Source organism: Lonchura striata, chromosome 4 (assembly GCF_050655825.1).
Source record: "Lonchura striata isolate lonStrDom1 chromosome 4, ASM5065582v1, whole genome shotgun sequence".
Classification (NCBI taxonomy): domain Eukaryota; kingdom Metazoa; phylum Chordata; class Aves; order Passeriformes; family Estrildidae; genus Lonchura; species Lonchura striata.
Genome location: NC_140706.1, coordinates 51,542,026 through 51,563,619, shown reverse-complemented (window position 1 = coordinate 51,563,619; position 21,594 = coordinate 51,542,026). Strand labels below are relative to the sequence as shown.

Here is a 21,594-nt window from a genome sequence, read left to right as displayed (position 1 = left end):
TAGGACCACCACCAGCCATTTGTTCAAGTGCTGAGGCAGACTGGACACAGCAGTGCCTTTGGTAATGGCTCACACTGCATAGATCCAAAGCCAAAAGTTTCATTTCTGGGATACTCTGGTAGACTCTGGATTCCCCAGGAAAATAGATTGCAATTGGCTACTGCTGCTGAGGCTTCCTACTTGCATTCTTTTACTTCTGGAGGTATCCTACCCAAGAGCTTGACAGAGAAGATTCTTAAGTGGAGGGGAGGGGAAGGAGAGAAGTAGTCAAGCACCTATAAGCAATACCTAGTTCCTAGAAAATTAAAACTTTTACCTCTTATCTGTCAGTACTTGGAATTCTACTCTCTGGTATGTCATGAGAAATGAACTACATTTTTCTGACGTACCTCAAAACACAGAAGTCTGTCTTTTTGTTTTGAGGAGCCTTTTCAATCTTAAGTTACTTTTTCTATTTAAGTTTAGTGACATAATTTTTAAAAGTGCCCTAGGAACTTCATGAAGAGCAGGAGGGGTCATACTTCACAAAACCGTGGCAAAGAGGGATCTGGAGAAGCCTGTTGTGTCTTTTCAGTGTGGGGCTTTTGGAAGGCTGTAGCAGCATCAGGTCTGTATGTGAGGTTGTGGGACTTAGCTGTGAGCTGAAAGAGTTAATTTTCAAGTTCATCATGAGCTGTGTTTACTGATCCTTTCTTATTCCTTTGTGATAATTGGCACCTCAGATTCTCTGCTAATTAATTGGGCTGCAAGGGGCAGGTGGCGCCATTCTATTTTGATAATCCCTGTCAGCAATGTCTGTATAATCTCTTTGTTTAATTAAAATGAATTTGTAATAGGGGTGCATGAACTTGCAACAGTTTGGGGTTTTTTTCCCTTCTCTTCCTTTCTCTCTCTCCCTCCCATTTTCTCCCCCTCTCTGTCTCCCTCCCTCCTGGCTGTGCTTTGCTCCATTTAAGTGGGAGTTCTCTGCTGGGGGCAGTTCTGCACTTGTGGAACCACCACAGACCGTGTGCTATTGTCACTCTGCAGGCTCTTTGGAAATGTCTTACCTCATTAACACTCCTCAAGGCATAAGCCATTTATTTTGAAATGTCTTTTTTATTTCTTCCCCTTTAAAACAAAGAACCTATCTGTTAAGACATTTCAAAACCTTTTCCTACTTTAAGTTAAAAACAGTTCAGAAGGTGCATTAAGGATTAAAATAATTTTAGCTAAAACCAAAATATTTAACCACTGAAACACATTACTGTAATGCTTTATCAATTCATTGCTCGTTTATCTCCATGGCCCTGACAAAAATTTCAAGCAAGCAAACAAAATCTAGTGCCAAAAGCATTGTTTATCTTAAGTCAGTTCAGGCAATATGAGCAAGGGTCAACTCTTTAACACTCTCTGACTGAGGACAGATTTCAGAATGCAGAGCTGGAAGTTTAAGTTTCTGCTACAACACAGCCAGTTTCAATGTGTGTTTTATTATGGTTATTGGAAATTTCTCATGCCAACTGCAAATACAGAAGTGGATTGCAAGCCTAGTCCTTGAGGAGGCTGCATGGCTTTTAAGGTCCCCTCCTTCTCCAAGTGCCTCCCTGATGTTTTGTCTAAGTTCTCTTCACATTCCAGAGAACAGGACAGAAAGTCACAGGAGCCGGAACAAAACACAGCATTTGTTTTACAAACATTTTAAAGGGATACAAAGGTGAAGGATAGATGACGAAGGCTTCTTGTGCCCTGGAGGACATTTCACATCAAGTGCTCATCTTGTCTCCAGTGGCCTGACAGCTCACTTCTGCTGGCAGCTGCTCAAGGAGAAAATTATATACTTCCTTTTTTTTTTTTCTTTTCTCCTTCTGGAGCCTACACAGAAGGCAAGCTGGAGTCTAGCAGAAATCAGAATCCAAATTTTGGCTGAAATTTAACTACTGATAGGTTGCTGAAGGAGTCTGTCAAACTTTTGTAGTAATAGGAATGCACACAGTTGACAAGAATCTAAAAGGGAAAAAAACCCAAACATGTTTGATAGTAGTTTAATTATATTATTATTCCTTCTGTGTTCAGATGAGGTCACTTGGGAACTGATAGTGGCACTCATGGCTCCTTTATGTTTATTTGAAAAGGGTGGCACAAAAGATCACTTCTTCAGTGGCATTTGTCCCAGCATTTCCACAGATCCTCAGGTCTCTCCTGTTGCAGATAGTTTTTTCCCTGCTATATTGATGTTTTTATTGCATTGTGTTCTGGAGCCACACATCCAGCTCATTTTCCCGTGGTGTGTTTACTAGTGCCATAGATAGGTATCACTGTGAGTATCACTGTTGTACGTCCAGAGAACTTGGAAATTGTGAGATGTCAGCAATGTAGGATTTGCTTCATCCTTTCCTACCCATTCCAGCTGTCCCTGAGGTCCTTTCTTTGTTCCTACTGAAAAAGCTGCCAGTGGTTCACTGTGAATAGATAATGTCATACAACACTCAAGTAATCTGTTTGGGATCCTCACATTGAAGAAGTCAGCTCACATGCAGGAGATGAGGTCCTGAAATTACAATGAAGAATGTGTTAGAAACTTCCATTTGAGAGATTTTTTTTTTAAATTGATGTCAGTGAATGAGCATTTTGAACAGGAAATTGAAGGATAAGATGGCAAACTTGTCAGGATTCCCCTGCAGTGCTCTGAATGGATGCCCAGGGCTGCCAGCATTTGTAACATCATCATTAGCCTCGCCATCATTGCTCTTTGTCAAATATTCCTACTGTCCACACTCAAACGGTCACAGAAAACTGTTTTAATGCAGTAAAGCAAAATAAAGTTTCTAATTCTCATTGAATTGGAGAAGTTTAAAAAATCAGATTGGCAGGGGGGAAAAAAAGAAATAAAGTAATTCTTCTGTTCAAATCATCTATGTTTTCAAGAGATTATCTAAAGCTATGGCTTTTATTATTAAAACAGACTGAAAACATAAAATTGACACAGCCATAAGCTGTCTTGCTGCTATTTGTCCCTTTGCTGTATGGGTGCTCCGCAATGCCTATGTGGCAAGGGGAAGGAAATTGCAGTTCTCTTTTCTGGCATTGGATGATCATTGTAATAGAAAGGACTTCTGCAACACAGTGAAAAGCAATCCCCAAACTTTTCAGAAACTGGAAATGTATCCAAGGGTTTGCCTACATCACAGACATTCTTAGAATTTTATCTTATAAATTGTATCTCTAAGGTACAAGACTGCAGATGTTTAAAGCAGAAAAATATCTCCATGTACAGTAGCGGGAAAAGAACCTGAAATTCTGAAAAGCTCAAGAGGTCCAAAGGAGTCTTTTCTCTAACTTGTTGTTGAACATAAGAACTAAGGATCAGCTCAGCAGCATCTAGCCCTTACAGATTGTGTCAGTTGCAAGTTTGACTCCAGTGCCTTTCCTTCTCTTGATAATTAAGATGTCGTTGTATAAAGGGGTGACTTCAAAGTTGTGTCTGGGGCCCCCACTCTTCTGGTTTATTAGCACATTTGCTGGAGTAGTGATAGCTTCAAGGTTTTGCTGAGCTCTGTTTGTGAGTCAAATGAAAACAATGTGAGAGTTGAAATAACTTCTGAGACATGTGACGAGCTTTCTTATTTGGGGAGTTAATTGGATTTCTGTCTGCCTGGCTTTGGGTGAAGGATTCCCAGGTAATTCCATGGTTTTGGTACTGATTGTAACTATTATAGATATAGGGTGCTAAGTAACAGACTCACAATTCAAGCTATGGTACTGGGTTTTAGAGAGGTGTCTGTAATATACACAGAGTATAATAACTGGTGTGGCTCTGGCAGTACCTCTATTCCTCGTGAGTCTCAGGTTTCATAGCTTAGTTAGAGTCCTTTTGGTTTCAGACCTAGTTACTGCTACATTGCCACAGGAAAGTATGAATATTTGTTCCATATTACTCTGTAGACTAGAGGTAGAAACTTCTAAAATGTAGCATTTAATCTGTGAAAATCTAACTATGAATGTGAATCATCTTATATAGGAATTTCTGTCCAAGTTTTAGTGTGGCAAGACCTGAGTGTCTCTCAAAGCGATCCTTCTCCCTCTGCTGAGCGTCAGCAATAGCAGAATAGTAATTTAATTGCAAAGACTGTTTTGGAATCTTTGAAAGGATTGCATGCATGCTAGAAACTGAATAAAAAATCACTCATGCCACAGAGGATGAAATGCCTTCTGCGAACGTGGAATTCCACACCTGAAACATGATTCTATTCTTGCTCAGATGCCTTGAAACGGTAAGTCCATTTCTTTATTTTATAGGTGTTTGCTGCTTTGCTGATGTGAAAGCAAGGAGATAATGCTGTCAAATAGTCCCATTTAATTGAACTACTTGCGTCTCATATGTAGATTGTGAATAATAATTTTTAAATTGAGGCTTATAATGTACAAAGGAATGCTGTGAATCATCCAAAAGATTTTTAGGAAGCAATTTTTCCTCTTGCCATCTAGAATATGGGTATTAAAGAAATTCTGGTTTTTCCTGCCTCGTAAATTCAGTAGTTCAGAGGAAATAATGTATCAGCTGGATATCATATAGGAAATCAGCAGCTGAACAAGTAAGTGGTAGAGTGAAAAAGACTAAGCAGTAGGAAAGAGCCATACAGTTGTATAGGGAATGAAGAACCTGCATTAAAAATTCTACAAATCACTTTAGAACAATAAAAATTAATAACTTCTCCATTTACTGACAAAGTTAATTGTCACAGATACTGACCCCAACTGATGGACATTAGGTTATGTTGCACATTATTCATTTAGATGATTCCTTTTCCACTCCACGCCAAAAAATTATTATTTGGAGCTGGCAAATACAGTGGCACTGTAGATACTGTACTGTTGACAAGAAACAATGTTCTTAAGTGATACCAGGATGAATCCATTTGGGCAGCTGTTGCAGAGCTTCTATGTAGAAACTCCACTCTTTCTTGCAAGATCGTCTTTGACCATTTGAATTCCTTAACATCCCTTTATACATGGTGTCCAGTGCCGACTGGGCAAGGCCAATATTTCATGTTGATTTTTGCTTGGAGTTGATTCGTGATAGGGCTTAGATCTGAAAGCTCATGCCTTTTTGAATATCTGTGAGGATATTGAGCTGAATCTCTAATACTGCTACCTATTGACTTTTATTTATTTGTCATATGTTTTAAGACCTTTTTTAAGGTCTGACTGTCCTAAAGTCTTACTGGAGATTTAAACTGTTTGAGGTATTGTTAAGTGGTTTCCTTGAATTTATCATTACCTGCTTCAGTAATGTTTTTGGAGAAAAAAATACCAAAAGAAACCCCTCAGAGTTGTCAAGGCCTTTGTGGGTCCATTTATCAAGAATTAAGATCAAGACTACCAAGTTAATGAATCAAGATGCTCAATTATGCAACACAGGAGCTTTTGAACAAGAGCTACACATTTTGAAGTTGTTTGGTTTATGGAGTAATGAGTATCTGAAACTCCCAAGGTTTTGAATCCAGATTCTCAGTGTATCTAATTTTTGTCCTAGGAGTTGTTTAGTATATTTTTTCCCCTCTGCTATAGGAAGGCTGTCAGCACCAAAATGTAACCTGGAAATTAAATATCCTTTGTTGCAGTAAAATGTTTAAGCATTATGGTGACTATGCTTTAATAATTGGACTCCTATTTTTAAATATTTCTTTTTAAAAGGAAAACAATTGCCTCTAAGAAAACATGGAAAGAAGATCTTGATTTGGTAACAGTTCTGAGAAATAGCACTTCTTCATTGTGCCTGACTTTCACAAGTGGAATAACTATTTATTTATTCATTCATTCAGTCAGTTATTTAAAAGCAGGATTAGTTACTTCTGGGAGCTTATTGTATATATTAGTGAGTTTATTGTATATATTAGTGTTATTGTAGGATTATCCTCTGTGGAGTATTTGGCTGGGATTTGAGGTCATAAACACTCTGGCCACTGAGAGTGACCACATTTGGCCAGTGGATGGCTCGTCTTTCACAGTGGGACACCACTGCAGGGCCTCTTCCCTAGCCAGCTCTTTCTGTCCTTCTGAGATAGTTCTCTGCTTGCCCCTACCTTTGAGACCATATTTTCATCCTGTGCAAATAACTTTGTTGCATCCATCATAAAGCAACATCTCAGTCTATCATTTTAGTAATTGTCACATATCAGCCCTGAAGCAAAATACTGTCACTGATTTCACAGCTTTTTAGTTAATGGAGAAGGACTTGGGATATTCAAATAGCATTTTGTCAGTTTTCAGCCTTATGTTCTAAACTTGTCTAAACACAGAGGTGTGAAGGAAGCAGGTAAAACTGCCTCCTCTACAATAGCCTGTGTTCTAGCAGGGTTAGAGGGCTTTTCAACCCTACCCCAATGACAAATACCTCACTCAGGTCCTCCTTTACAAAGTTATTTGTGAGTATGGCTGGATAGCTCTGGAGAACAAAAAAGAAAAGAGGGGACTAAGCTGTTCATGTCATGTTACTTCAGCTACTGAAGAGGCTCGTGGTAACTACTCCATCTATCTGGAGAAATCCCTTGCAGAGGTTTTAAAGGGACCAAGATCAGCCGTAAGGTGATATGTTAAAAGGACTACAAAAACCACCCATAGAAACTTGAAGCACTGAAGAGGTAATCACTGGAGACAGAAAATGCAGACGGCACATCCATGCTATTGATTTGTTTTTCCTGGAATTACAAACTCATTCTTCACTTAAAATTAGTGACCAGCAGGGGCTGAGTCACTCAGATTGTAATCTAGACCCCAATTTTCTCTCTCCCAAAAGTCCCTGTGTGCATGGGTAGGCCAGATGTGCTGGTGAACTGTGGTCCCCTTCCCTTCACATTCTCTTCCTAAAGACAGATTTTCTCCCCGTCATGGCAGAGAGGAGTCAGATGCAAAAATAACATGACTTTTTGGTGTTTCTTCATGAAGGTGAGGCCTGTTATGGTGAAAAAAAAAAAAAAGCATTAATATGCCTGGTTCAGGTTGGTTGGTGGCTGAAGCAGCTTTCTGGATCTGTGCAGAAACACCTCCTAACTGATCAACAGAGGAAAAAAAGAAAAGCTGACATGGAAAAAAAGCTGTCTTTCATCATGATCAATCTGGCAAACATTTCCCCATGCCAGGATTACACAGGAAATAAGAAAGTTTTGTATTACATGCCATGGTATTTATGTGTGAGTAGAGATTAGTAAAGCTGGTCAGACCACAGCAAGTTTTTGTGGTGATTTGGTGTATGATCACAATCAATATGTAAACTGAGTCAAGATCAGAAGGGTCTGTTAACTTTAGCAGGCTGCTCATCTAATGTTAAGTATAAGAAAGAAAATTAGTAATTTTAATAATTAGTATTATTGGCATCCTAGCTTGTAACTGGGGCTTGCAGCACTGAGAATTATTAGTTTGCCTGATAGACATCATAGATAATAACACTGAGCTCCCTTACAGTGAGGAACTGCAGGTCCATAGATTGATAAAGTAGAATACAGACAGATGCTTGCTGCTGGAACAGATGTGCTGGTCTTAATCCATTACTGCTTATCTGCTGATGATTGCTGCCTGAAGAGAGGTGGGAAGACCTCTGAGTGCTCCTCATCTGCTTTGGTGTAAGCTCAGATATCTTGCTTTAAGCTGTTATTGAAGGCTGTTTAAACTAAGCCCAGCTGACTTGTCTGTGAAATAGATGGGGGTCTCAGGCAGTTCACTCTAGTTTTGTAAGGAGTGATAACATTTCAGAAGAGAGAAACGGATGTGATAGCTTTCTGTGTGACTTGAAAAGTAGCAAAATGCAGCTTGAAAAAGTTTCCCACCAGGTCAAGCTCAAGAAGATAGGAAGGGACATAGTTGTTAATGTTTGTACATGGAAAACCACCATTGACTTAAACCCCATACATCTTCCCAGTTCTTAAGTCTTTTTAAAAGCCATTTTAATCAACCCGTAGCATTCCTAAAGCCTGGAGCAGGTTGAAAATATACTATATTTTCTATGTGCTCACTTTTGCTAGCAGCATTTACCAAGTATGCAGATCTGTATTGCAGCTACCTCTGTTATTTGTGCTGCAGCTCCATAGAAGTAGAGGAGCAGCATCTTGGCAACTAAGAAAAGAGTGAAGTTAAGCAAAACTAATTATTTAAACGTATTCCCTAGATTTCAAACAGAGTGTTTCTTTAACACAGATCTGATTTTTGAGCCGGGAGCAGGGCATGTATTTCAAGAGATGCCAAAAATATCTGCTTATGGGAGGCTGTGTGATACTCTGGCCAGTGTTTGTGAGAAAAAAATGTAAGCACTTTAAAGATAAAATATTATGTGATGCTGTAAAAAGCCCAGGCTGTTTAACTTGTAATGTTGCACGTTTAAGTTAATGGAGGTAAGAAAGCATTGCTAATTGGAGTTGATAAATCAGTGGAACTGACCATCTTTACATAAAGTTCATGTTTCCTTCAGTTCCCCTCTTTGATTCCACCCAATGATTTAAAAAACAATAAACACATTTTACAGACAAGATTGGTCTATTTCTTAAATAGTCCTTGAACACACTGTTTCAGATGTAAAAGTAGCTCAGAATTGCTTCTTCAGGTTTCTTTCTTGCTTTAAGGTTGGGGCATTATGTTCTTGTATTGTGTAGCCTGCCTGCATGAGTTGCTGCAAAGTTCATTATACTGCTAAGGCTGTCAGTGGTATTTATGGATATTCATGTGCAGTGAACCCTTGAACCTGAGCTAGTCATCTGAGCGTTGCTTGTAGTTAGAGCTGTGTTTATGCTTAACATTGGTAGCAGTATTTAATTGCTCCCTAGGAAAAATAATTGCAATTAGAATGCACTTGAGTAGTAGACAAGGGATTGCAAAAATGCCAGGCCCACAGGAAGGATTGTCCTTCTTATACAAGTATTAATTGTTAGACTTCTGTTTTCAACTCCTGTTTCCAGAGTTTGGAAATGACTGTAGAACAAGTATATTATTCAAATTCTGTCCTACTCCTATTAAAATTAATAATGGCAAAAATTGTGTTATGGAGTTAATCCTATTTCAAAAATATTTTCCGGGCATTTTTCATGTCAGCTGCAAATGGGAGGACGGGTGATGATGCCATTTTGCAATAGAGAAGAGCAGAGCTCTCGCCTTAGACTCATTTGAAGAATTTCTAATTCAAAGTATTGCAGTGTTATCCCTGCTAAAGTTTCAGTTCTCATAACCCAATATCAGATGGGAAAATCCCACGTAATGCCTGGAATGCCAGCAGGACTGTTATGGTCCTGAGGCGGGTGGAGCTATACATGTCCTCAGAGCTGCATTTTAGCACTCTCCTGCCACTGTGAAGGGAGTTTATATTTCTGTAACTCTAGTGGGGATTCCTTTGGCTTGACACAATCCTGGGAATGTCTTTCAAACCATGCACATACACAGAACAGATGGCTTTCATGGGAAGCAGGAACTACTGTTCAACATGTAAGAATTTTTTTTTTCCATTTCTTGTGCAGCTTTCTAACTTGAAATAATCCTTCCATAGATACTGTGTAATGGGAACAATATCTTGATTCTCTCCTCCATCCCTCCCTTATTTTCATTTTCCTGTCAAGCTCATGGACAGGATTTAGAATTTACATATTCTAAAGGTAGAGGTGCGTTTTTTTTCAGTTTTAAATTTAGTTACTACTGAATTTTAGCATTTGTAATGAAAGCTGAATTACTGAAGCTAAGCCTTAGAGGGGAATTTAACAATACAGTGTACTGTTCCTGTCCTCTCAGGCATCAGTGCCATCTGACCAAAACTCAGGAATGTAGTTATTGACAGATATGTAGCGGCATATGGAAAATAATCTTTAGAATTTCATGCATTTTGCTTGCAATTTGATTAAATATTAACATTTTGTGGTACCATATTGCAACATTAGTGAGTGATAACATTGTAAGAAAATATAATATGAAGTGACCACATAAGATAATTAAGGATCTTGTTGAATTTAATTTATATGCTCTTGCACTTAGAAGCTTGTCACTGTAAAAGACAGTTAATAAATTGTCTGCCCAATGTAAACATTGACATACTAATTGGCTCTACTTTCTTATAACCATGAATTTGTTTTTCATGTCTTGTGGCCTTCTAGAACATGAGCCTTTTTTGGGTACAGAATAGCAATAAATAGACCTAGTTTTGCTTTTGTTATGAGTGGGTACACTCCTCTGCACTCATCACTCTGGCAGAATTTCTCATAGATTTTGTTAATATTTCTCTAACTTAATAAAATAAGTAAGAACAAGCAACCATATGACAGAAACAAAGAAAATTTCTAAAATTTGTTATGTAGGTATCTTTTTTTAGTAAAAGTATTTGACCTAGAACACATTTCCCAGTTACTACCAAGACAAAGAACAGAAGCTGTAGGTTAATATTCAGCTGCATGTACAATAATGAATTATACCTAACATTACAGAGAAAAAATAAGTGTAGTCTATTGTAATTGTTTAATTGAAAATGTATCATCATGGAATTGTTACTTGGATACCACTTGAATTCTTATGGAAATCTGTTTCCTTTCATTAGCAGGTCGATTTATTTGATGATATTACGGTATTGCAGGTTAATTTTCATCTACTATCCTTGTGTCATATTGATACTGTCCAGCTATGTTTTAAATAAGCATGTGACTTCTAGTGTCTAGTTTTTATTTTCTATCTGAATATTTGCAAGTGCTGGGATTAGCGTATAATCTACAGCCAGGGAACTAAATTAACACATTTTAAGGAGGTGCATCCAGAAAATATATCAATCAAAAATAGATCAGCCAGAATAAATGAACAACAGTGTCAAACTGAATCTAGATATGAGGACTTTAGTCTGTTAGACCTGAGTGAATATAATAGGAATTGAGAGCATAAAACTAACATCTGTCTGAATCACTTCTCTTGAAGATAGTGGGAAGTTGTTGAAGAAAAGCAGCTGCTGTCTTGTAAGATTTGGGATTCTCCCATTTATTTCTAGCTTTCATCAGAGTATGAGAATTACCATAGCTTGGTGATGGTTTAAGGTCATTGAAAGACAGTGATGACACCAGAGTTGCTTTGACATTTGAGCTGACCATGAAGGTGCTGCTGAATCATCTCAGCCAAAAAAAAAAAAAAATATCAGCACTGTGCTTTAACCTCTGTCTTGGCTGGATGCTTTGGTTGAGGTGGCTGGAGTTGCACCGGAGGCAGGAAAAAAAGAATTTGCAATGTGTTCGGTGTTTGTTCTATGGATGGAGCTGGAGCCTGCAGGCCAGGGCAGTGAGCAGATGGGGCCCTGCAGCAGAGAAGGTGGTGGCAAGACTTGCAGACTTTCAGTGCATGGGGATTTGCAGCCAATTCTATCCTAAATAAGGGGTTGCAATTATGTAGAAAGTCCTAATCAGTGAAGTCTCAGACATCAGAAGTTTCATCAAGGGTCAATACACAGGTTGTGCTGTTAATATTTGCTCCCTTCTGCACTGAGATGTAGAGACAATTTTCAGTTAAAAAACTCTGAACTGCTGTAGCAACTCAGACTGCAAACAGCCTATGCTGTATGCTCTTAAGAGAGTAGCTTTTCACATGAAAAACTCTGTATAACCCTTAAAAACTGTACTTAATGCTTATTCAGAGTACTAGCATGGAGATCATAAAAAGTAACACATTTATGGCTTAGATAAGATGAACTGTGCTTTGATCCTGGAAAGTTCTAGCATAATGCTCTGATGCTCAGCTTCATTCTTCCTGACAGCATGAGATATCCAGCATTCCCCCCTCAGCCCTTGCTCTATCTCCTGTGACCCTCGGCAGGCAGAACCAGCCACTGCTGCTCTGGGTGTGGAACGTGCCCGCTAGGGGCCTGGTTTGGGATTACCAGCTAATTTTACATAGGCCACCCTAGAAGCTGTTGGAGAAATAAATCACTGCAGAGCTGTCCTGGATTTCAGCCACTGAAAGCCCTATAAAAATACTTGTTACCCAGATACCTGAGCTGATCAGGCTTTTCTACAGAACTTAAACTGTCTTACACATTTTGCTTTGCGTGTTTTGGGTGGTTTTAGTCAGTCAGGTTGAAAAAGTATTTTTTGGCAGCTGGAGCAGGAAATGTGCATTTGCCATTTAAGTGCATGTAAATAGAGAAAAATTATATTAAACTGCTATTGATGAGACATGCAGTGAAATGAAAACTGACCATTTTTATACAAGTAGTTGATGCTACAGAAGTTTCTCTAAAGCAGCCTAAAAATTGTTCCCATCTCCTCGCAGAGCAGTTTAGGATGTTGAGCTTTGCCTGCTCCCAGTGCCTCACTTACATCTGCTTAGCACCCAAGGCTTCTCTGGGGAGGTCCCTCTCCTTGGAAATGCCTTCAGAACACCCACAGCACAGCTTGTATGAGCAGATAGAAGGAATATCTATAAAACAGTCAGGCCTCTTTTTGTCTTGCTTTTGTTTCACACTGTCCATTCTCCCTGGGGAAGTTTGTCTCCTGTTCTTGGGAATGGCACTGATGTGTGAGCAGCCAGCCTGGTCATGGAGCCTCTCCCTGAGAACACAACTCCTTTGCAATGAGTGTTTCCTAGGCTAGCAGAGAGAGGAACTTTGGACATTTAAGCAGAATGATTTACAGGTAGAGAATCTTGCTTAGCACATGGTTTGTTTTACATGCAAAAGAAATTGGGGATTACCCTTCTAATATGGTTTCTCAGCTGCTGAGAGAAACAGCAAAGAGCTGCTGCATCTCTGGCTTTGTTCCAGCCCCTTCCCTTGGCTGGGGCTGAGCTTTGGTTCCCCTGCACGCTCCTCTGTGAGGAGGGGTTTGGGTGACTTTTTTTTTTTTTTTTTTTTTTTTTTTTTTTTTTTCACAGAGATTGCTTAAGCAGCCAATCTATGTTCCACTCGCCCTGGCGAAGGAAATCCTGTATGAACTGGAAAGTGTTAGAAAGGATTTAATGAGATTATCATGAACTGTTACTTCACAAAAAAAATCTTAAGCCTTCAAGCAGCTGTGCTCTGTAACTGAGGACAGGTGAAGGAATAGGAAGGGCTAAAGAAGCTGTCTACTTATTTAAAGTGGCAAAGGCAAAGGGTTTTTTTAATGTCTTAATGTGCATTTTAGCTAAAAAAACACACACACACACAAAAAAAAAAGAAGCAAGGAAAAAATATGCTCCTCCGAAAGGAGGGATATTGTAGAAATCTAGTGTCTTCAAATTTAGATTTATTTTTTATAATATTGCAGAAGTGATACTGAAATTACTGTTTCAAAATTCAGTTGGCCAGTGGACTATGCTCCTACTTGCCTTCCAGTTCATCATACCAGTCAGAAGTGCCTCAGATCATGTTGTAGCCATTATCACATTAGGGACTACTTGGAGGTTTGACTTGTCTTGTGCTGTAATACACTGAATTTAGTAGCAATGGAGTAAAGTTTGATTGGTTTTGGGTATCTTTTCTTTGTTTTGTTTTTGTTTTGTGTGATTTTCTTCTTATCATGTGTTTTCACTAAATCTGTAAATAATTCTAAGAAATGTTGCTGCCAAGTCCTGCTTGCTGGGCTTTTGATGACATTGAAGTCACAAAATGCATTTACTTTCCATGTGTTTGGTTGGCTTCTCTGGTCTTTGTGTACCTGTAATGATAGGAAAGTTATGAATAATGGCTGTATATAATGAGGGTAACCTCTCTGGAGAGGTGGGTACCTAAAACAAGCGTGCCACTGTGGTTCCTCAGGGTGACTTGCTTTGCAGATAAACTTATAGAATTACTTACAATGTAACTGTAAACACAGGAACAAGTTCTGCTCAGAAAGAAAAGTTATTTCAACTGGAAATTGGTTGTGATTAAAGAAGTATGGGGAAAAAAATACCTTCAACAAATACCTTCAACAAGCATTAGAGTAGGATTTATTTTGGCAGATGCCTATCTTGAATGTATAGGATACTTTCCAAATCCATCAGACATGCTTTTGGGCTGGGAGTGGGGTTAATAAATCAATGTCTTTGTCCATTTATTGCTTGGGAGAATAGCTTGGAGGCTGAGATCCAGACTGTGCTGAAAGGAACTTCTGAAATATGAAATTATGTACTGATAAAATACTCTACCAAGAGACTCTAGCATAATGTAATTGCTGAGAACACTTCATGGTATAAAAGTATTATTATTTTTTTATGTACTCATTCGTATAATTTTTCTCAGTTATAAATGCCCTGAAAAAATGATGTGAAATGATGAAAATAATTTTTTTTAGCATAATTACAGCTCGCTTCATGCACTATGCACTCTTCCCCTTTGTACCAAATCATCCCATCAAACCATTCCATCTCTGTTGGGCTTTCTCTTCTGTCCTCTTGCATCTCATGCTTTGGCATATTGAGGCAAAGGAGAAATGGAGATATGAGAGGCACACTGCTCCTGCCACCAGGAAGGCAGTAATAAGCTATTTCTGAAAGTGGTCTTGGGTATGTTAGCCTTTGCAGAAAAGAGTGACTTCAGGGAAAGTAAAAGTAATTATTTAAATTAGTTTAAATCAGAAAAAAAAATTGAGCTAAACTGCAAAAGATTTGCTAAACTTGATAAAAGCCTGCAGGTTAAAGTATTTCTGGCAAGTGCACATTGTCAAAATACAAAATCCTGGTATATTTCCAGAATGTTAAAATAAATCTGAGTACAAAAAGTATCCTTCTTTTTATCTTAAACAAGTCAAAGTAATCTTTCTGCAGTGAAAAAAGTGAATGAGATATTTGACTCCAAACAGGAGATAGAGCTGATTTCTGAAAGTGATTGTCAGTGAGTGTCACATCCCTCCAAGAACATATATCAGGACACTTCAGCTGATAAAAAGGTGCAGCATGAATAGATGGGTGATAAAATATGAGATGAACCATCCTTGAGGAACAAGCAACTTAAAATTTGGGGGATGGTTAGAGAAGACTTCAATAAGAGGAGATAGAAAACAGAAAATAAAATAATACATATAAAAAGAAGAAGCAAATTGAATTCTTCCATTTAACCTTTTACATAATAAAAGACAGGAGACATCCCAATGTAATTAAAAAGCAATGCATTTAAAATTAATAAAAAGCAAATACCTTTTATTGGAGACAGGAATACGGACAAACTGAGCTATTGCTCTGATCAGATGTGTCAGCACAGAGATTGCTAAATTATGTGACCTTTTGAGGAAGCCTTTAGATTCTTTAGCTGGGTACAGTTCTGTTTTGCCACAGAGGCATCTGGCCAGAAGCCAGCCCTGGCTCAGCAGCTGGGTGGTGCAGATGCTGTGGCAGTGGTAGCTGTGGTAGATACATTGCTGTGAGGCTCCTACTTTGTGAGGACAACTTCCAGCTGAAGACACACATGCAGGTTGTCATTGCAAGATCAGCAGCATATGACAAAACCCTATAAATATTGGTTTCTGGTTTAAACATGTGCAAGCTCTGTTAACTTTACTTTTATGATGTTGGTTCCTTACCCAAATAAAGTCAGCCTAGCAAGGAGCTTTAGTAAAGCTAAAGGTACAATCTGCCCTCGCACATTTGGATTTTGATCCAGCTTGTCAGAGTAATGAGCTTTTATTCATATCATAGAATAACTCATAGGTAATGGCATTTGAAACCAACAAATGAATGTGTGTATATGTTTGTCTGTATACTTATACTGATAGAACAGAAGTAATTCCTTTTCATCAAAATATTAGAAGTTTTAAAGGCTAGTTTTTAACCAAGGGGGAAAAAAGCTGTGGACTCAATCATATTAGTCTAAGTAGGCCTTCTTAGTGGAATGATTATTTTTTTAAACTTTGTGATCTGAATGCTGTGCAGGCAAAATCTTTCAAAGGAACCCTTCAGTTAAAACTGAACACAGCTTTATAGACTGGGTACTTGGACCTGAAGCTCAGCCCTTAGTTAGTATACCACATCCTGATGCCCACATGTGATGAGAGGGATGGTTTACTGCTGGTATTTTAAAAAGAAACATGATGCACAGCCACAGAAGGTCCTCACTAGGAAATGTATCTCCCAAAGGCAGAGAGCGTCTATGCTACTTCTGTGAATGGCTTCAATTAAATCCCAGTCAAACTGGTAGTGGATTTCTCCATGCTATCATCTTGGGTATTGTGCCTGAAAACCACATCCTTCTCAATATGGTTTTCCTGTGGTTTAATCCAAAGCTCTTTTCACCTCTCTTGGCAGTGTGCTGCTCCTTTTTCTCAAGGGTCAGTCACTTTTGATATATCACTAAGAAATAAGTGTAAGTGGCCCTAAACTGGAAAGAAAAAACCTCAACCAACCATCTCTGGAAAAGCAGCAGAAGCTCCCCATGATAAGATGCATCATACTGTGAACTGATCTCCTAAACTGCAGCAACAAACCCTCCATCATTAAAAGCATCTAAAACTGAAAAGAGAAAACACACTGAAATCTTCAGGGCATCCTTTCCAAGGCTTTGGTTGATGAGTATTTGCATTTTTTACTTATTGAGTCACATGAGAAGAATGCCTTGGCTTACTGTTTTTGCTGGAGTAGCCAGCTGTAGAAGAAAGTAAGTTTACATGGCCTAGTTAAGTTTTGGAATTAAAAAACATGATCTAGGAAAGCAAATAATACTTTAGTTTGAGATTAGTAATTTTACATAGTCTACATATATGGGGAATAAAAGGTGTTTGAGAGCTAGGTATGGTGGCTTATTTGGGCAGTTTGTCTGCTTCCATGAAAGTATGCAGACTGTAGAGACAGTTTTATCTGTAAGGATGATGCTGCATGAGAATTTAGACTTCACAAATTAAGAAAGGCCCCACTAGTAAATGTATTTTGGAAAAGCATGTGAATCACCTGCCTGTGCTCTTATTTTCTCCCAAGTCTCACAATTTCAGATGAACATGCAGAAAAAATATCAGGTGGTTTATAAAACCAGTTGTAGTTCTTGTGAAATTGGGAAAGATGTGTCAGTCATTACAACAGAAATGTTTTAGTCATCAGTGATGGTTATAGTATATTCTTCATAAAAGCACATGTTAATTTGTGGTAATGACTATAAGTATTTGCGTGTGGTGAACAATAGATTCATGACTTCTTAAGGAAGTGATTTGATTGAAGGTATGTTTTGAAAATACTGTAATTTTGGGAATCATTTTAAGAACCCACTTTGGTCTTGTAGATATGGGACAACTAAGAGACAGAAGAGTTTGGTTGTTTGGCTTTTATTTAATGGGCCTAGCAAGCCTTTTGTTCACTTCCCCTCCTCCAGTCTGCACACAGTCCGCCCCAATTTGTTAAAGACGAATTGTTGTCCATGGTAACTGCAGAGAATTTGTTGAAAAGAACACTTTTAGAAGACAATGGGCCTCAAATATACTCTGGCACAGCTTTAAACTTTATTAAGTCTGTCTTGGACTACCCTCTCCTCTCCTGAGTTAAGGGAAGAAAAGTTTGGCAGCCTCCACGCTGTGAGCGTGATTGATGCCCAGAACATCTGAGGGACTTTTGTGTCCACATGCTCTCTATGAGTGCATAATGTGTGAATACTCAAATAAGGTCAGCCCTTATCAGATGTAATCTAGGCCTGAAAGCAGATCAACAGTGACAGTCATATCCCATAAGTGAGAACACAAATCATCCTTGTGTGCTTTGGACAATTTAGGGGATTTTCTCCCTTGCTCCTGTTTTACCCCTTCCAAACGGGGTGTGTGTATGTCAGAGGGGAGGGGAAACTTTGGCAGATCTCTGGGAAAAAAAAAAAGAGAGAAAACCCAGAGGAATACATGCCTGGAATACTGGATGGGACCCTCAGCTGGGGCCCAAGGGCAAGGGGGCAAGTGGCTGTCCCTGCACAGGGGCTGGGTGTGCGACTCCTCTCAAGCTGCTGGGCGAGCATCCCCACTGGTAGGGCGGGGCAAGAGGCAGGAAAATTGGGTAAAAGAGGTTAAATTCACATCTCCAGTACCTTTTAACAGTCTTTTCAGAGATTTTTAAGCATGTCACAGCTTTTGTTGTCTGCCTGTCCCTGGGATTGAATGCTTCAATTTTTCAAAGTGGAGTGAAAACATCTTTTTTATTCTTTTCGAGTTTGTGCTCTGTGGAGGGGGATGCTGTGTTTCACCACAGAGTGAAAAAAGATGGTAGAGAATAATGCCTTAAAGAATTCATTTCTGCCAGCTTTCCTGGAGAAAGCAAATGTAAGTGGGTTCCATCTGAAGGAAGAGCCTCTCATTTGTGAATATTACTGTAGTTTAAGTACTGGATTGCTTTTTATCTAGGAAAACAAAGAGAGCAGCAATGAAATGTTGTTAATTTAGACTTTTTGATTTGTGTATCTGCTTAGGAAAGGATTTTAATGGATAAAGATCTTTTACAGAACACAGAATATGTAGGGAAATAGCATAATTAGCAGGAAGAAATAAAAGATACCGTTGCATCATTGGCAACATTAACAACTATGGAAACAATGATGTCATCCTCTAAGATGGGAAATTCTTTCCCCCACACTTATGATGACTTGAAAAATTTCTTTTCATTTTTAGAAATATAATGTCCCTCTCAGGACAATAATTTGCAATACTTTTGCTTGCTTATGCACTCTTTTTATGGAAGTGTATCATACTGGTATATTCCCTGGGACAGAGGGGAAGATCCATGAACACTGACAACCTGCCTACAGACCTTGTAATTACACCACATTATTGCTTGCTTCACAGATTTATTTTGCTTTGTGCTTTGACAGTAACAGGAGTGTTCAGCTCCTCATTGAAAAGGCACAATAAAAAAGATCCCTTAGTTGCAGCTCACACCTTGAACTCTGAACAGAAACACGAGCAGGGAAACCTCTTTCTTCCCTTCACTGTGCTGTCACCTCTTTGCTCTGCTGAATAGGACTGTTTTTCACAGTAAGGTGTGAAACTATGGAATACTAGACAGGAGATGAAACCTCTTCTGTCATCAAGTTAATGAAAATAGTGTCCTAAGCTACCATATTATGTTTCCCCACCACCTTGTTTCTCTTCAAAAAGTGATCAAGGTGTATCTTAAAGTAATTTATGCTTTCTTTTTGTCCACTGTCCCAAAGAAGAGTATCACCTAATCCATATACCCAGTATGGATGTGCAAAGAACTATCTATTTTACGGAGATACATCATTGACTTTGAGTCTAAAAGAGTCCTCCTGCCACCCACACCCTAACAAACAGCTCTTGGGCACTGATTTTAAACGTTTGCTTCAGTCTGCACAATAAATTCCTTTCCTTGATGTATTGATTCCACTGACATCCTAAAAGCATTTCAGTTGGATTCCCCATACTTTCAATGGCAGTTTTTCAGATTCAGATATTCTCTGCTCTGAATTCATCTAAGTCCTTTAAGGCCATACATCTGAGGCTTATGGTGCCCCTCCCAAGTGTCCAAAACAGTGATAATCTTCCATCTTGCATTCAGAAAGGTCATAGGAGTGGCATCCTGTGTTTGACATGGGAAGAATGGTCTGCTCTGATGCATGATATGTGGCATCTTGGCATTTTTAATTTTACTAACAAATATTTTAAATGGTGTCAGCAGATGACAAAGCATTATTTTAACACATTTTTCTATGGGACTTCGGGAAGGAAATACCTAGCATGCTTTTTGAAGACCATGTGCAGATTAAATAGGAGTTTTAAAACTAAGGTAATTTTTCCCATGAAAACTGATCTGCAAATCTGTAATTAGGACTCCTTTTGGAAAATAAATAGTTTATACATTACTGTGTTACATTCTTGCCATATATTGCAATGAAAATGTGAGAAAGACTTAAAAATTATATTGACACAATTATTATATTCACACAGTGTATTCCATTCATGTGTATAGAAATGAATGTATGTGTTGTCGTAGTTGCATTGTTGGTGTAGTAATCAAACAGGTAATAAGAGTTTTAAAAAAAAGGATGAGGGGAAAAACAATCCACTAATCACTAGAAAGATGAGAACAATGCTCATCACATTTATGATATCTGTTGATATATTTATTTATATTTATGATACCTATTGATATGTTTCTATTTCTTTATATTCATGATACCTATTGATATATTTGTTTATATTTATATTATATTTATTATGATATGGTTTATGAATGCTGTGGCCAAATTAATCTCAAATAAAAGTGAATTTTATTCTGTTATTACTAATTGTTTTTTGACAGCTGCTAGGTGACTACGTCACGATTTCCATTTTGCTAAGCATCATCAAAGATGTTGCTTTTTCCCCAGAAAGTTTCAGGGGGATTACTTGTTTGAAGGAAAATACCGTGCTTCCATGGAAGTGGAATTTACCCACTGAGATGCCAGGCTTCTATGAGCTGCAGCAGTCCAGTATCAGTGCCAAACTGACCAAACATTGTTGCAAGTGATCTGATGACTCACAAACCCTACTTTTCCCACTATTATAGATAAAATTAATAGGGCTGTCAGTAATTATTGCTACATATTGATACAGAGTTTAACTATAAATACCGAGCTTACCTGTGCTTGGGTTTTTTTGCTTAGTGGTAGTTGGGTGCCTCTTTTTATTATGGCACATCAGTTTTTAAATTTTCCCATTATAATGCTGTATTTTAAGGTGCTTTAAGGATCTCACCTGTGCTCAAGAACATAGACCTCATACTTCTGCTACTCGATGGCATAACAGTTGCTTGAAACACTTGTTCCTGTCATAAGGGGCAGATGTGTAATGGTTCAAAAGCTGTGTGGATGTGGCACTAGGGGATGTGGTTTAGTGGTGATCATGGTGGTGCCAAGCTACTGTTGGACTTTATTATCTTAGAGGTCTCTTCGAACTTAAATTGATTCTGTGAGTTTGCATCCACTGATGAGCTGCTGGTGTAGAGGTCTATAAACCCTAGCTATGGATGAGGTGGCTTTGTTTCAGCGCGCCCGGCGGAGGAGCGAAACAACTGCTGTGCACGTGTGACTATGAGGGGTGAGGCTAAATCCCCGTGTGCGGCTGATTCACTAACAGGCTTATTAGGGAAATCCCGCACTTCGCAAATATTGAAGCGGCTCATTTAGTCCTTGAATAATGACAGCAGCTCGAAAGTGTCCGTAGCAGCTGTCCGGTGGCAAGCTGCAGGCAGGGTGCCCGTTCTGAAACGGCGGTGGGCAGGAGCGGAGGTCCCGGTTCCTCCCCGCTCCTGGCTGCCATCGGCTGCCGCCGGCGAGCGCTTTCTGCGCGGGGCAGGGTCGCGGTCCGGAGCGCTCCCGGCTGCGGCGTCTTCCCGTGCAGAGGAAGCGTTTGATGTGCGGAAGCCCGAAGGCGCTTGGCGGGACGGCTCCGGCTTCCTTGCGAGGCTGGGGCTGCGCCGGGCAGGGCGAGCCCAGGGGCGCCTCTCCCGGCAGCGGCTGCCCCTTTGTGTCCGGCCGCGGGGCGCAGCCCGGCGGGTGGGGCTGCCCCGCTGCCTCCCGGGCTCGCCGCCGGCCCGGCCCTGCCCGGGGGAGCCGGCCGAGGGCAGGAGCCGCCGGGGGCGGGTCGCGGCGAGGAGGCGGCCGGGGCCGGCGGGCGGAGCGGGGCCGGGGCCGCGGCTCTGGCTGGGAGCTGGCGCGGCGCTGGCCGCACGCCCGAGGTGAGCGGGGAGCGACGCGCG

General features: G+C 39.6%; 1 protein-coding gene across 25 annotated transcripts in view; it reads left to right on the top strand.

Annotated features, from left to right (window-relative positions):
* The window catches only part of BMPR1B (bone morphogenetic protein receptor type 1B), a 228,445-nt gene that overhangs the window by 132,163 nt on the left and 74,688 nt on the right, over window positions 1-21,594 (top strand). The window contains exon 1 of one of the 25 annotated variants that reach the window (XM_085579106.1): window positions 21,447-21,573. The exons of the other annotated variants lie outside the window; for them this stretch is intronic. The gene's annotated coding sequence lies outside the window, so the exon portion shown is untranslated. Of the gene's footprint in view, window positions 1-21,446; window positions 21,574-21,594 lie in introns of those variants that run through there. 25 annotated transcript variants of the gene reach the window in all.